The sequence below is a fragment of the Dermatophagoides pteronyssinus genome, unplaced genomic scaffold (genome assembly GCF_027571235.1).
Source record: "Dermatophagoides pteronyssinus isolate colony J.1.1.1.1 unplaced genomic scaffold, Derpt_VIB-CSIC_2022.12 sq0011, whole genome shotgun sequence".
Lineage (NCBI taxonomy): Eukaryota > Metazoa > Arthropoda > Arachnida > Sarcoptiformes > Pyroglyphidae > Dermatophagoides > Dermatophagoides pteronyssinus.
Window position 1 is genome coordinate 1285008 of NW_027461535.1, and position 6608 is coordinate 1291615.

At 27.9% G+C, this 6608-nt stretch overlaps 1 long non-coding RNA gene across 1 annotated transcript; it reads right to left on the minus strand.

Moving 5' to 3' along the window:
- Positions 1–2394: 2394 nt before the first annotated feature.
- Positions 2395–3651, minus strand: LOC142645442 (uncharacterized). The gene is made up of 2 exons (XR_012846569.1): positions 2928–3651; positions 2395–2798 (listed from the first exon to the last, which is right to left on the minus strand). It is a non-coding gene; the product is annotated as an uncharacterized LOC142645442 (long non-coding RNA).
- Between the last annotated feature and the right edge of the window lie 2957 nt (positions 3652–6608).

The window sequence follows — 6608 nt, forward strand, 5'->3', positions numbered from 1 at the left end:
TAAACAGGGTGATGATGATGATGATGATGAGATAATCAAATCGCGTAATCGTTTTTTCCCTCTTTGAAATGTCTTTTTAATGTTGTTGTTTCTCAATAAAATTTATGACCTTTTCGCTCGCTCTCAAACCATTTTACAACGGGTGCCAAAACAGCAACAACAACGATAACAACGATGAAGAAAAAATTTAAAGTTTACAATGCTAGAGCTGCACTCTATGGGACAAAATTTGATCCAAGAATCCAAAATGAAGATGATCCAACCGATTGAGAACAGAAAATTAGAGGATTTAGATTTTAGAAAAAACAATTCAATCGAGCGATTTCAAACGATTTTCAATCAGATGGTGTGAAAATGGAAATTAAAAGATATTTTTTCCAGTATAAAATTACGAAAATTAATCGGTTATTACCCGAATAAACGAATAACGAAAAATTAATCAAAGTCACGAAGTTAATTAAAAGTGAACAAAAATTTTTTGTGTTTCTGTGTGAAAAAAATTGATTCATCAAATCAAATCAAATTGAAATTGAATGACGATGACGACGGTGGTAAATGAAACAAAAAAAAATCTGATCAGAAACAATGATCAATAAAAATATCTTTCTTTCTCTTTTTTCTCGGTTAATTATTATAATAACCGAAAAAAAAATAATTACTATTATGATGATGATGAAACTAACCTACAAATATTTACTATGTGTAGGCTGACAAATCAAACTAAACCAAACAAAACAAACAAACGATAATAATTGTGAGAAACACGATTTTTCTTTGGGTAAATTATTCAAAACAACAACAACAACAAAATTGAATAATAAAAAACAAAGTTTAATTAAAATTAATATTTTAGGTCAAACATCTCTCTCTCTCTCTCTCTCTCTCTCTCTCTCTCTCTCTCTTTGTTTTATCGCAAAATAATTGGATAAATCACATATCACACATCATCAACATTTGTAAATAAACATCAACAGCTACCAAAAAAAAAAAAACAATCAAAACAATCTTCTTTTTTGACCAAAAAAAAAACAACCAACCATTTTTGAGGGATTGGTCAGAATTTTTTTTAATTAAAAAATTCGCAAATTGTAATTGCAAACAAGTGAAAAAGTATTCATCATTCATATTCTAAAAATCGAATGAAATAAACTGAAAAAAAATGATGAATGGATTGAACAATTTGATTCGAAAATTTTCCAAAGTTTCCTTTTGGCCAAAAAGATTAACGCGTTCGCTACCGGAGATTTCGAAAAACACATAGAACTACAGCAAATAAACGACGCATATATGCGTCGCTGGTAGCGAACGCGTTAAACTTTCGTATCACATTAATCAAATCAAATCCAAGAGAAAAGAAAATGCAAATGCTAATCAGTTTGTTCAGCACAAACAACAACAACATTTTGTTATTTTCTTCTAATCTCAAACATCATCGATCAAATCGATATCAAGAAAAAAAAAGATTGCTTGAGAGAAGAATTACTTGATTAAAATTAAGAAAAAAAAAATTATTCTTCCATTTTCCGAGCATAATTTATGCCAAATTTTGTTGTTGTTGTAGAATAAATTGCAAAAAACTACAACAACAACCCAGAACAACAACAACAACAACAACAGAAAACTGTTGACCCTTTTCCAATCGACCAGAAAAAAAAATAGACACGAATAGCCGGTGTCCTGTCAAATATTTTCGTTTCTCAATTTCTGCCTTATCTTGTTTTCTTCTCTGGATAATATGATTGATTATCATGAAGAAAAAAAAGTTGAATAGGTTGTTTGCTTTCTTGGTTATTTCAAAAAGTATATTTCTTTCCCTCAGATAATAAGTAAGTAGTGTTTGTTGTTCATTCATTTTTTCTCGATTCAATTCAAGGCGTTTACGTTTTTCTTATTCATATTCATATTCAATCATCATACATATCATACATATTTCATATTTTCATATTTTGCTTCATATACACCATATATAAATCATCCAAAGGCATGTCCTTCATCATCATCATCATCGTTCAATCATCGATATTACCATTAAACTTGTTTGTTTGTTTGGGAAACAACAAACAACAAACAACACTTATAGGATTGAAAAAATATGGATAAAAAAAAACAATATGAAAAACATATTTTTTGGTAAAAAGGTTTGTTGTCGAATCATAGGTGTATCTCAAAGGTGTTTATGAATCCTTTTGGCCATAATTTTGAGCAAATGAAATTCATTGTTTTGTTCATTGTTTTATAACAGCTTTATTTTCCTTTCGAAAAAAACAAAACAAAGCAACAAACAAACAAAGAAATTCCAAAACAATACAGAAGAAAAAAAAGTTAATTTTCTTTTATTTTCGATAAGAAACGAATGAAATGAATGAATGAATAATAATGATAAAAAAAACACAATTTACAAAGAACAAACATTCATTATTTATTGGTTATTTTATTTTATTTATTGATTTAGCGCCCCAATTTGATTAATTACTGATCTGATTAAACAGATCAGGACAACGGAAATAACAAAACTCATAAGACAAAGAATAACATATTCAGCAAACATCTTATTTTCAGTGATTATTTTTTTTCGTTTCAGTTATTTTTTTTTTACGTTTCGAGTAATAATTTTATGATTATCGTGTCAAATGAATAAAAATGAGAAGTAGAAGAAGAAGTAGAAGAAGAAAAAATTAACAATTCAAATTATGAGCAACAAACAACAACAACAGTAGATGATGAATTATGAATAATCAATTGGGCGCCATCGAATCAATTCATTCACGGTTCATTTTTTTGATTTTGATCAAAACACACTAATAAAAAAAAAGGGAAGAAAAAAAAAGAAAAATAAAAATTTATTATTATTATTCAATGTTCGAAAAGGATTTGTAAAAAACAATACTTAAAATATTTGTAATTTGTAAAAAAAGAAAAATATTTACCAAAAAATAAATGAAAAAATTTCAAATTTAAATGCGGAAAAATCAAAACAAAAAAGAAAAAAATTCCAAAACAGAATTGTACTGATTTTTATGAATTGTACCCTTCACAAAACTCAATAATATCAACTGCCATCTAGTTTGATTTGGATGAACTTTTCATTTTTTTTTTTTGACGGTCCCGAATTTAACGACTGCTAGCGACATCTTTTGTTTGGTTCGAATGTTTGGTTTACCCAAATGGAAATTATTGAATTTATTTCAGGCGCATGTTTCACAAGGAACATTTTTCCAAAATGATCCAGTAAAATTCTGGAATCGATGTTTGGTGGTTAAACCTAATAATGTAAAGGTAGGTGGAAATGGTCGTTATTCTAAGGCGTGGTTTTACATATGCAAGCATCGATTTTTTCTGGTTCCTATATCCAAAAGCACGGATATTTTGCACGGAAATTCAAACATTTTCCGGGTTCTTATCTTGTTTGAATTATCAATCAAATATCCGAAGATGTTGTGTAAATCGATAATCACTTTCTTGAATATTTGAATATTCTCGATAATTCAAAAGGATTGTGAAAGAAAAAAAAAACAGTGATTCTTTTTTACATTGGAAATATTGTCAAGTTAAGTTTTGTTTTTATCAAGAACATTACCGAATATCTTGAAACTACAACAAACAAAAAACATTGCAAATGATGATGATGATAATGGCGAATTTACAAAGTTTTTTTTTGGTTGTAAATTTTCATTTTTGTTTTTGTAGTTTTTTCAAAAACGTTCATTATCTTTGAACTGGTTTTGATAACTGGTAAAAATCATGTTGAAACTATTGGGAGAAAACATTCTTGGTCTAAATCAACTATTATGGAGCAAGAAGAAAAAAAAGGAATTGTAAGAATAATTTATTCAAAAATTCACTTCTATCAATCAAATCACTCAACTTCAATGTTGGAAAAAAGAAAGCCGACAAACGAAAAATTTCCATTTTGGAATTCGTTTCAAAAACATGGAATTTTCGACAAGAAATCAATCGATTTTTTGATCGATTCCGATTGTATTCCGATGAAAAAAATTCTGGATAAAATAGATTCACTTTTCGATATAGGGATTCAGGGTTTTTGGCTCTTGGATATATTTTTTTTTCTCTGTGTCCAACACTCATTATTATTTGAGTAAATGTCAAAAACATTGATTTCAAGAAGCTTTTCCAAAAAAAACTATTTCATGTTCGAACCAGATTCAAAGGTTGTTCATCAGAAATCAACCGAAATTGATTAATGATAAGCAAGTGTTTCTAGCTTGTTGTTTTTGCTTATTATCATCATTATAATAATCATCGATTTTTTTTTTGTTAAAAAAAAACGTGAATAGCGTGATAATTTTTGTTTTGCTTTAAATTCATTTTGGTTATAATTATCATTATTATTGACGACAGGTTAAAAAAGGACAAAGACCGGCAAGTCTTTTTTTCAAAAAGAAAAAGAAAAAGAAGACTAATTCAGAGAATAAAGACAGGTAAAAAAGGAGTTTTTTCTCCTTCTTTCTTTCTTTCTTGTTCTTCTTTTAAATTCGGAATCATTGAAGAATCTTCAAGTTTTTGTTTCAAACATTATAATTATATATGAACAAAGAGAAGAAATGAAAATGAAAGACTGATAGACTTGTAAGCTATCTTTGCTTTTCATCGCTAAATACTCCATCACTAATTAGCAATTGAACAAAATGAAAGATTTTAAATTTTTCGTCTACAAAAAAACAAAAATCGTTTCCAAATCCAATGAACTGGTTTTTGTCGATAGTATCTATCCTGACTGTAAAATATTCCATAGACAGTTAAACATCCATCAATCTATTCTATTGAGTCAACCATATCGATTGATAATAATAATAAAAATGTTTTATCTGACAATGATGGCACGACTTGGCTCAAACGTTCAAAATATGAATTAAACTTTTTATTTAAAAAAAAAATGAAAAATGAAAAAATGACCACAATTTATTTACTACAATCATTATGAAAAAACAGGAATATCCATTTTTTTTATTTAAAAGGCAAAATATCCAATGTTTAAATACATCGCATACAAAACTGGATAAATACTTATTTATTATATAAGGGAGCCAATCAATCAATCAATTAAGCATTTTCAGTTGAAAATAAATATTTTTCGAATGAAAAAATATTTTGACATTTATCCTTATCTCCATCATAATCTCAACATCCAAATAACACACGCACACACACACCAAACACACACACATTAATCATACAAGGGGATAACCATCATTCATTCATTTTTTTAACAAAAAATGAATGCAGGATGTTCAAAACCTATGTGATGTTTATATTCGACGATGTATATAATTTGTAATAATTATATAGTGTACATTTTGTTTTTTCAAACAAAATTTCACGATTATAGGATAAAGAGATTTGAAGATTTTCGATTTCGTTTTTCATCATCTGATTTAAAATTTGAAAATTTTGTATTTAAAAAAAAAGTTAACCCTATACACGGCAAATATCCTTTTTATCCTTGAAAAAAGTTTTATTAACCCCAGAATGATATCGAATTGAATACGAATATCACATAAATTGTTGAATAACACCAACTTTGATACCAGGAATGGATTTTAATTGAATTTCTTGCTGTTGCTGCTGCTGCTGCTAATCATCATCATCATTATCATCATAATCGAAAATTCTTTGAACAAACAACAATAACAGTACAGAATACAGAATTCAAAAGAGTTGTAAATTTGTTCTGATCGTACAGTATGTTACACCAGAATATCATCATCATCATCATCATCATCAAAGAAACTTTTGATCAAAAAGTTTTTTTTGAGCATTTTAACGCTTTGTTACGTTCTACAAATGTTTTTTTTTGGTCTGGTGAAAATTTTTAATCACATTTTTCTTCACGCGGTGCGAAAATTTAGCGAAAGAAAAAAAATTCATTTCAAACTTCTTGGAATTTTTGTTCTCCCTTCCTTGATTATTTTCATTATTTCAAAACATTTTCAAATGAACATTTTGTTTATCCAGAATCCAGAATGCTCAATTTTGCAGAATTCTGTTTGGATGCTTTTCCAATATCAATTAGATGTTCTGTGTTTGAGAATGTGAAAAAGTAATTTACTCTGTAAACGAGGAAAAAAACAAAAAACGAAAAAATTCTGGCAACGTGTGTTTCCAGAAACACCCGAGGAACAAACACACCAGAATAAATGATGAACCAAAAAAAAAAAATAACAAGAAAAAAAAGTGAAATTCCAAACAGTATCGGTGTGTATGAATATAGGCAGGATGATGCAAAAAAAGTTTCAGTCAATTTACTTGGGGTTTTCTCTCGTTTTGTTTGTTGAATGCAAAAAAGTAATTTTCATTTTTGGAAACAGCAAAACAGCAAACTATAAATGCACAACAGTGTTTTTGCATCAACGAAAAAACATAACAAATTGGATGATATTTGGATTTTCCATCAGTTTTTTCTAGAAGTTTTTACAAACAGAATTTCATTCATAGAGTGAATCTTTCACCCAAGAGAATTTGAAATTTGGATTTTTTTTAGTTAGTGAAAAAAATCAACAAAACTAACTAAACAAACAAAACAATCTGACCAGATATCTTTTTATCATTATAATAATAATAAATCGAAAAAGGCACAGAGAGAGAGAGAG